Here is a 10587-nt window from a genome sequence, read left to right as displayed (position 1 = left end):
TATGTATATATTAGCCATTAGAAACAAGAAAGGTACTGTGATTCATGTCAAGAAAAGTACGTTCCTATGGATTTTATCTAATGGCACTCAAAGATGTTCGAGTGATCGCTCTTATCGATTTCGAGAAACATCAGCAGTCAATGAAGCAGTTGTGCGTGAGGTTAATGAAGTATTTACTTCAATCCGCTGCGGAGAATGGATAGCGATGAAAGCAAACGAAGATGTGTTATTAGTAAAAATATATGGTTTCAAATATTTGAGTGGAGACCGAACGTCGTATACTTTAACTGAAGCTCCAATACATGTACCTACAGGTACCACCTCAAAAGGTGTTGGGGTAATTGGAAGTTACTTTACAATTGTTTGTTGTAAAAAGGATATTGTATTAGAATTAGATGAAGAATCCAACGAACGTACTCTAGACACAAAATACTATATCTCTCATTTGGAAAAGCCAGAAACTCACACTTATGGCATATTTTATAAATTAAACACATCGAAATACATTCGTGCACTTTTATTGACTTCTGCTAATACAATAAATAAAAATATGATTTGAATGAAACCTATATTATTCTTCTTGTAACAGAATTATTCCTTTTCTATTGGAATATTACATTCATCGGCTGCTGATACACCACTTTCCTTTTTGCTTTGTTCGTTTCGCTCTCGAAAATTACTCCAGGAGAGTGCCAACATGGTAAGCCCACGAAACAATGCGAGTCAAAGTAAAAATAGTACTGTAACCTGATGTCCTGAAATAAGAGTTATTTTTATATGAGATGCACCAGATAAAATAGAAAAACAACTGCCGCTATGGCTGTTTACTAAACTTAGTAAAAATAGCATGTAAATGCTTTCGAAATGTATGTATAAAGCATTGATAAAAATTCATACATTTCTCACTGTAGTGCTAATTCAGTATCTCTGTACAGTTGAATCTTTAGGAATATTTACTTAATGATTATAGATCAATGAACTAGTACTTACCGAAGGATTTCGTTTGAAGAAAGAATTCACCAGATCGGTTGATATAGAATGAATTACTACCGAAAACTTCATCTTCAAAACAGCTAAATCGTTGTAGAATATTGTAAAAAAATGTCGTCGAGGAGTCAAATGTAGTTTTTGGACATTGCTAGGACAGAGAGATAGAAAGTGAGAAATTAATCCAAACTGGTAGTTGAAATTAGTCTGCGAGAAACCAAAAAGACGAAAAGGAGAAATCTAGTAAGTATGGATCAGAGTTTGATATAATTCATTCAAACTCATTTCAGTTTCTAACTTTTATTACTTTGTTGACTCATGTTAACTTTCATTTGAAATACTTACGTGTTCAGTTTTAGAATAATCCACTACAATTAGGCCAGTGATGGCCCGTCTTGCCCGTGTATTGTTTGATTATTGTTTTATTTCGTATTTAAATCTTTTCGATAGCGCTTTTTTTACATGTATTGTTCATTTTTATTCATATAGATTCCCGATGATAGTTTCACGGCGTCGCTACACTGATTCACTCCAGAACGAGAAAAATCGTTCTATCCCGAGAAATACACAAATTTTCTTCGCGAAGCAATATGCTCACACGTTGAGAGCTTCACAGGTAGTCCACTTACTACTTTGATCAAAATCAACATGAATATAGCAAATAAAAAAAATCGATATAAAACATATAAACATAATCCTGTTCGAGTAGTGAGTGCCAGGGTTACTATATTCACAGATTTTTTTCCTTAACAGCAAAAGATTTTTTATCTATTTCATTAAACAGATTTTGCGTTTCAAATCTCGGAATTTTACGGAATTCGCAAATTTACAGGAATATCTCGTGAAACTGACACATTTTCCAAACGTTTCTCACATATTTTTACTGATTTGAAACGAAAATATCCGTCGCAGATATTATGCATATTTTTCGAATTGAAACACAGATTTTAAAATGGCAGCTCTGGTAAGTGCTTGATAGAATAAAAACAACTCGTAAGCATTGTTGCCAAATCTAAATAAATAATGATTGTCATATTAATGGTTGCCAAATCGCTCGACATTAGAATCAGAATTATGAGAATTCGAGCAAAGATAGATTGGAAATTCTGGATTTGATGGAATTATTGAGGATTTTCTTCGATTTTTGGAAAGCTCTCATGAATGACGAAAAACTCGAAGGAATAAGAAAATTTCAAGCAGATTTGTTGTGAAAAGTCGCTGCAATTCAGAAGTGTCGTCCCCCTCGATTTGTGGTTCCGACCAACTGCCACAGGATGTCGAAGCATTTTGTAAAACGCACCATAGAATTGGAGGAATAGATCTTCCATTGAAATTTACTTTTGCATTTGTGTATCGCCTTATTAACTTAGTCCTATTTTAATGCATTCATTAAATTTTTGCATTTGATATTATCATTTTTGGAGTTTCACAAAACTGTTGCCTCGTAAGTTTTATTTCCAAAAGCAAACAGAGAAATAATAACGTAATGTGATGTCAGTTGAAAAATTGATGAGCTGAAATCAAATTATGATTACAATCTGATATTGCTGTCAAAAATGTATTGAAAATAAAATATTCTACAATTGACTCCCGAAGTGATCGGCTTAGCTTTTGTTTTAAAAAAAAGTACCTCCGCTAGAAGAAATTGTAAATTTAATTTCATAACGTTTTACAATATTCATATTACAGAGGAAACGATTTCAATTTGAAAAATAACACAATCCGCGTGGTTTATTGATTTGTTAGATAGTGCGATTTAGAATTTTTGTTACTCATATCACACATCCAGTTTTGAAACTACTCATTGTATTATTTACTTTTAAACTATTCTGATCAATAGAATTTTTAAGTAAATACTTCTTACTTTACTAAAATATATTGAAGCTATATTATAAGAATCTCACTTTCAAGGATCACATACAAAGAGTCCAAATGAAATATAATTATGTTATCACATAATCAGAAGAAAAAAGCAGGAGAATATACGACCAAGAAAAAAATGTGCATTTAATTCCACTTTATTTAACGTCACTAATGTCAAGAGATAGCAACAAATAATTTTTTTATGTTTGATTGTATGATACTTGATTTTTGGGAATATTAGCTATCATTTAATTCGTTATTGGAAACTGCGGAAGGTCTTCATTGCACGATAATCCATGGCACAGTTTCCAACAAGTAACTGTAGAGAGTTTGTTTGTTTTTGATAATAATAGAAATATCATTCTTCAGTAAAATCTTATGTTGGCCTCCAAATTAGTGCTTTGAACAAAATTATAGAAGTTCTGTTTTGGTTTTAGTTTCAATTATATTGTAGCTCTAACGCCCTATATATTAAACGTGACGGAATTATTTGGTGTTTATGGTTCTTCTTGTATTTGTAAGAACTAATAGTGTGTATCATAAAAATTGGTCTCAATCTTTTTGGTAGTTGACTTGGTTCGACACAACTTGTCTCGAAGTCAATACAAATACTATTAGTTTATTATGAATGATTAACATGAAATTAAAAGCAATTAATAGTGTCATCACATATGTTTATAGTTATTAAGGTAACGATCGTCGAATGGCTTTGTAAAGGGTATATAAATAGTTTCACGATCATGAAAGACAATAATAATTGACAAAAACTTGAGACTATTACTTCTCAAGCATAATAAACAACCCTACATTCGACCGAGTGGAAAATACCAATTTGGCATTTCGAATGAGGTTTAATTTGTTTGGAAAAGTCGAACTCGATCGAAAGCCAAATGAACTTATTATAGAAATACAGAATAGGAGTGAAAGTTACATATTTTACGACACACAAAAACGCTCCATTAATCACCCTTTTACAGTTTTATGGTTAATCCTGGCAGGTATCAAAGTTATCCCTAACGCTACAAATCACGATTGAAGTATAGCAAACACCGAAGAAATGTGCAGTGAAAACAATTCAAAAAGATTCGATATCTTTCTTATAAGCTTTATTTAGGAATAAAATTTTATCCTGGGCGATCATTCAGTTGTACCGCCATACGTCACAGAGAACGAATCACCGTGAGTAGAAAATTCGACTCAACGCGAGTCATCAGCACCACCGAAAAGCTTTCTACCTAAACGCTTCGAAACGAACTCACTGCGAGCCAACATAGTGCATATATGATGCTTGCTTGCTTTGCCAAGCGGTTCCATTCTCTGAGTGGAAGGAAAGAATGAATAAAGCAGACACGGAATATATACAAACTGCTCGCCGCACGGGTAGATCATCGCCGGTGAAAAGAATAATTCACGAATATTGTTCCATTGATAGGATCAGCAACACTGGTTGGCATTCCTTGTTGTTAAACGCGCAATTGTTGTCGTTGGTTGGCCCCCGTGTTTTAGGTTAAAATATTCATCGTTCAAACGGATCGCTTCTTCCTCTCGAATATTGTCGACAAGGTCAGTAAATGTGCCCTTACAACTTAACAACTTGAAGGAAGTGGTGCGAACTTCCCTGTTCCTCGCATGCTCAGCTATAGAACCCACTATTTCTTTGAACTCTTTTTCAATGCCGAATTCACACAATCTTGCTGTTGCACCTACTCGCATGATAAAGGATAGGTCACTTTCGTCCGACGTTCCATTAAAGCCAGCTTCCTTTTTTTAAGCATTACATCAGACCCAGAAGTGAAATATGCTTTCAATCGAAACATTACATTCGAAAATGGTTTATTTCTGGTCCGCCTTTACTTTGAAAATAATTAACTGCGTGGCTTCTTTGATTATACCAGCGAGTTTCATAGAATCCACCAGTAAGTCAATCCACGCCTCAAAAACCTGACGTCCGATTTCTTCGCCGCCTCCAAATGGCTTGCACTCTGGTATGTTGACTGATGATAACGACATGTAATTGACTGACGGCATGAATTGTGAGAGGTCTGTACTGGCTTCTTCATGATTACCGTAACGAGGAGTGTTTGAAGGTCCAACATCATCGACAAATTCAACGCTATTAGTATCACTGATTATACTTTGAGGCTTATTCAACGAAGTTTGAAGTGACCGAACTGTTTCTTGTGCTTTGTCTAATTGTTCATTCAGCACGCGTTTTTTTTTTGTTGGCCTCTGCAAGCTCTTTCAGCATTGTTTCCCTTTTTTTTCTTGCTCAGTTTTCTGTAAAACTTTCAAGTGATAAATAGCATTATAATGCTATTATATGAAATCTAGTTGCGCTTAATTCGTCTTCATTCATTTTTTTTATTTTTTTTTCGCCCTCCACACTCCCCCGCATCAAAGAGCTCAACGTTCGGAGCCCCCTGGTAACGGACACATACAATCCTCACCTTGGAAAAGATTAAAACTTTACAAAAAAAAACAAAAGACTACAACGCGATGTTAACAAGCTGAGGGTATTACAATTAACGGTTATTACAAGCGAAGCAGGCAATAAAATATTGTTACAAAGCAAGAGCACCCAGTGGAATGTACGATTTCTTTTAAGGGGCTCCTTCAAATATTTTAAAAACTAATAATAATTTACAACAAAATGTATATGCATTTAGTGGAGCAGGAAAAAGCCCCCTTGAGCTGACTGTTATACCAGTACACTCTTAAAAGGGCACAAAAACCTCCTCATCTTTTCGTTACGTATGTGGAATAATATGTGAATAAATGAAACTCAAAGAATGAGTGAATGAGTGAATGAATGAATGGTTTGATGAATGAATGTATGAATAAGTTAATGAATGAATGAGTAAAAGAATGAATGAACGAGTGACTGGATCGATGAAATAAAGGAACAAGTGAATGAATAAATGAATAAATAAATGAATAAAAGAATGAAAACAAATGAATTAAAAAAATTTGAATACAAAACAGGTTAGAATGATAGTAACAGAGTAACAATACTTGGATACAATAATAAATCTTGAAAATAAGCACAGCACATTATTACAACAACGAGGTATACCTCTGACGGAAGCGATAAATAAAAATGAACTAAAAATACACACATACACACACACACATCCTAAACCGGGACATACAACATACAAACCACAGCATGCGGCTGATACACCTACACAATATAATCAACTATCTTCGATTTTAAATATTGTTTCATTTTAGTTTTAAACAAGTTAATATTCATGATTTGTTTCAGACTTATAGGAAGAGAATTATAGATAGTCGGACCGTAGAACATTATCCGAGTTTGACCGAGATTTGTGAATACTCTAAATTTTGACAATTTCGTCCCTTAACGCAAAAATGAGTTGATAGGTGGTAACTCAAGATTGGAGCACGTGCACTTTTTATGAATTTGAGTGATGTGTCACTCAACTTTGAGTTATGTTCAATGAGAGTGTATATTTTAAACACAGATAAAACGATGCTGGGGCTGCCAGTTTATTTTGTTATAAATTCTAGATTTGAATTTTAAAACTGGCAGAAATTATGCATCTAGAACTAGAACACTCCTGAAATGCCCTAAGTAAAACTAAAACGGCTGGGGATACGTTTGTTTCAGTTTCAGTTATATTATAGACCACTCATATGAATCTTGTACCTGCTGAATTTACTCTTAGATCATAGCCTGTGAAAAACTGTAAAAACCATTTGGAAATCTGCCATTCTTCTGAAATATTCATAAAAATCTGTAGAAATCTGTGAATTTTGATAAAAATCTGTGTACTGTGACACAGAATCTGTGTGGCAAAACAGGCAAAAATATCAGAGGTTTTTCAGATAAATCTGTGAATATGGTAACCCTGACGTGAAGGTCTATAAGAGCAATCCTGCAGCTGATAGTTTTATATGGACGATCTATAATAGAACTAAAACTGGAACAACGTATCGTCAGCAAATCGTTTTAGTTTTATTTCTCGATGAACATTAGAATAGGTCCCAAGAAGTGCAAGTGACAGTTTCACTTTATTTACTTACTCTTCCAATTATTACGACATATTCCTGCATTTTCCAACAATTTCTTAACTACAGATCGAAAGTCTATGAGTTCAGTCGTTATTTTATATTAAGAGTTAGAGAGTGGGATGGCCCATCGGCAGGGATGCCAGGTCATTTTTCCAAAAATATGTGATCAAACCCAAAACCTGTCTGTGAAAATTTGTGACCGTCTTCCGTACCACAATAGCAGTTCAAAATCAATTTGGTGAGCAAAAAAGGTCTCACTACCCATTTTCCGTACAATTATAGCAGATCGAATTCAATTTAGTGAGCAAAAAAAAGGCTCTATACCTTTTTCCTCAACCACTCTGTTAATTAATCTGTGAACCTGACATCCCTGCCCATCGGACCGTAATAATCGAAAGAGAAAGTAAACAAAGAGAAACTCTCATTTGCACTTTTCTCGTGTTCGTCTTCATTTATTCTTACACACAGAGAAAAATATTGTGAAAATAACTAAATTTTGGTTTCACGCAACGATTTATTTTGTTGAAATAATGACAAAAGAAAATCTGATTTGAAATTACAAAATAAGATATTTGATTTTGAACAGTGCATTTGTTTGTTTCAAGAAATATTTTGTTAAAAATAACAAATATTTTATTTGCGCGTTCCTGTCAATTTCTTGACAAACAATATCATGGCAAAGTCGTGACCTTCCTTTCATGAAACTTCTTTATCATTTCATGAAGTCCATTGGAGTTCCAATTTAAATTTTATTTTCTCTTCCACGAGTTCAACCAATAGCCAGCTATCTTATATGAACTGATACAAACAAACTTGAAATAGTTATAAGATCGTGTACAAAATGGATGTTAATTATTTAATGTAATTTATAATAGCTTATCAAGCGAGCTGTTGGTCCCATTTGTCGCGGCACGATCGAATTTTTCGCATATCATAATCAATTATTCGGTGCTCTATTAATCTGGTCAAGATAGAATTACTGCATCAAATATTTTCTGTAAAAAACGTGTTATGTAATGTAATGCAAGTCTAGTAGTATTTTAAATTATCGTACACCTATCACATACACTTGAACTATTAAAAGACCCCAAGGAAACGAAAAAAAAACACTCAAATTTTCCTTCTAAAACACGTGCAATTTTTTTTTATTATCCACTGGGGAAGAATTCTCTGGTTTATAAGAAACAAAACTGATACGGTTAATTCAAACAATAAACTTAGTTGTCATTACACATATAAGATCATAGATAAAATGAACCAATTTTTTTCTTGATACAAATGTAAAACACGATTTAATCAACAAACACCAATAACTTCAACTCAACTTTAGTTGACATTCAATAAATGACTGATTTATTTCAACGATAAAATCTGCCGGAACAAACCAGTTTTTCGTTAGCCAGGATGAGAATCAAATAGATATAATTGTTGATGTAGAAGGAAGAAAATGGTTCAAAATAATCATATTCTAGCTTGAAACAAAGACATCACATTAACAAGATACCCAGCTCTCACATTTCCCGAACAAATCATTGGCAACATCCTTTTTTGCGACCATGGCGCCCTCAGGCGAGTCCGCATCGAATCACGTACATAGAAGTACGGGCGAGAAATGTCAATTTCGTACGCGCCAAAATAGCAGCACTGCGCACTTATACAATTGACAGGACATGTTGAATTAGACGCCGTGCGATGACGTTGCTGAACTGAAGATTGAGAACGCTCCAAGCTGACAGGGTCTGCTTGAAATCAACAGAAATCATATTTTGAAATCTACTGACTGTTTTGTTATTTTAAACAAGCTCAATTTCTCTGCGTGTAGAGCAAATTCAGCAGCTACAAGTTCTATATGGAAGATCTATAATAGAGCAGGGACTGAAACAAACGTATGCCCAGCAAGCCGTTCTAATTTTATTTATTCTGTCGAATTTAAAACTGGTCTACGATGCCGTTCTATTTTTTGGATATTTGAAACACGAGTAAAACACCTCTGGGACTGCCAGTTTTGCTTGTCATAAAATTCAGATTTAAATTTTGTAATTGACATAAATTATGCATATAGAACTAGAACACTACTGAATATGCTCTTACAGTTCTGCTGTCAAATTTATAACTGCCACGCTTAAAAATAGTTACTCAAATTTAGAGTAACTCCGAAGTTACTCAAATTTGAGTTCTTCCACTGGAAACGATATTTGGGTAAAATCTACTCATTTACTGAGTAATACTTTATTTGTACATGTACCAAAAATAGAGTAACTATCACTCAAATTTTGAGTGAAATTTTATTTCACATATACCAAATTTGCAAAAAAATTTCTCCTTTTCTGAGTGTATTGTATTAAAATATTAGGTAATTGAACTCAATACTATATCAAGTGGTGGTTGCTTGGAGTAGTGTGTTAATCGCAAATTAACATACATGTCAGTTATGCTCAGGCACCAATCATACACTTATTCCTCATAAATGACATTTGAGCATATTCGGTTTCATTCTAAAGCACAACACGGAGTTTATCATTCCGGGTTTTGAAGACACAACACCGTTTGTGTTGAGCGACTCACCCTCGAAATACGCGATCTCACTAACAAAATATACAACCTGTTGCTACAAATGGTTATTACAACCTTTAGACTGATCTTGCGAATAGTAACAAAAAACGAGCTTTTGCGTTAAACTCAAATTTAGAGTAGGAGTTACTCAATATCATTGATGATAACTACTCAATTTTTGACGTTTCCATGTATCATTTGAAAATGAGTAACTAGTACTCAAACTTTGAGTAACTTTTTCTAAGCGTGTGGCATATGATGCCGTTCAATTTTTTTGTATTTTTGTACCAAAAGTAAAACGCTACTGGGGCTGCCAGTTGTTCTTAATATAATTTACAGATCTACACGCTTAAAAATAGTTACTCAAAAATGAGTAAGATCTCACTCATCTACAGAAAAAGTGGAACAACTCTAATTTAGAGTAACTCCGAAGTTACTCAAATTTGAGTTCTTCCACTGGAAACGATATTTGGGTAAAATCTACTCATTTACTGAGTAATACTTTATTCGTACATGTACAAAAATAGAGTGACTATTACTCAAATTTTGTGTGAAATTTTATTTTACATATTCCAAATTTGCAAAAAAATTGCTCCTTTTCTGAGTGTATTGTATTAAAATGTTAAATAATTGAACTCAATACTATATCAAGTGGTGGTCGCTTGGAGTAGTGTGTTATGCTCAGGCACCAATCATACACTTATTCCTCATAAATGACATTTGAGCATATTCGTTTCCATTCTAAAGCACAACACGAAGCTGATCATTCCGGTTTTTGCAGACACAACACCGTTTGTGTTGATCGACTCACCCTCGAAATACGCGTCTCACTAACAAAAAATACAACCTGTTGCTACAAACGGTTATTACAACTTTTAGACTTATCGCGAATGCGAATAGTAACTATAAAACGAGATTTTGCGTTAAACTCAAATTTAGAGTAGGAGTTACTCAATATCATTGATGATAACTACTCAATTTTTGACGTTTCCATGTATCATTTGAAAATGAGTAACTAGTACTCAAACTTTGAGTAACTTTTTCTAAGCGTGTAAATTTTAAAACTGACACAAATTGTGCATCCAGAACTGGAACACTCCTGGGCATGCCCTAATATATGGAAGTGTTTCTTTGTTCATCGTCTCGCGA

The 10587-nt window shown here is 33.9% G+C and overlaps 1 long non-coding RNA gene across 1 annotated transcript; it reads right to left on the bottom strand.

Moving 5' to 3' along the window:
* Nucleotides 1-505: 505 nt before the first annotated feature.
* On the bottom strand, nucleotides 506-1912 carry LOC131437410 (uncharacterized). The gene is made up of 3 exons (XR_009230756.1): nucleotides 1333-1912; nucleotides 991-1138; nucleotides 506-755 (listed from the first exon to the last, which is right to left on the bottom strand). It is a non-coding gene; the product is annotated as an uncharacterized LOC131437410 (long non-coding RNA).
* Between the last annotated feature and the right edge of the window lie 8675 nt (nucleotides 1913-10587).

This window comes from Malaya genurostris, chromosome 3 (genome assembly GCF_030247185.1).
Source record: "Malaya genurostris strain Urasoe2022 chromosome 3, Malgen_1.1, whole genome shotgun sequence".
Taxonomy (NCBI): Eukaryota; Metazoa; Arthropoda; class Insecta; order Diptera; family Culicidae; genus Malaya; species Malaya genurostris.
This window is presented reverse-complemented; position numbering and strand designations above follow the sequence as displayed.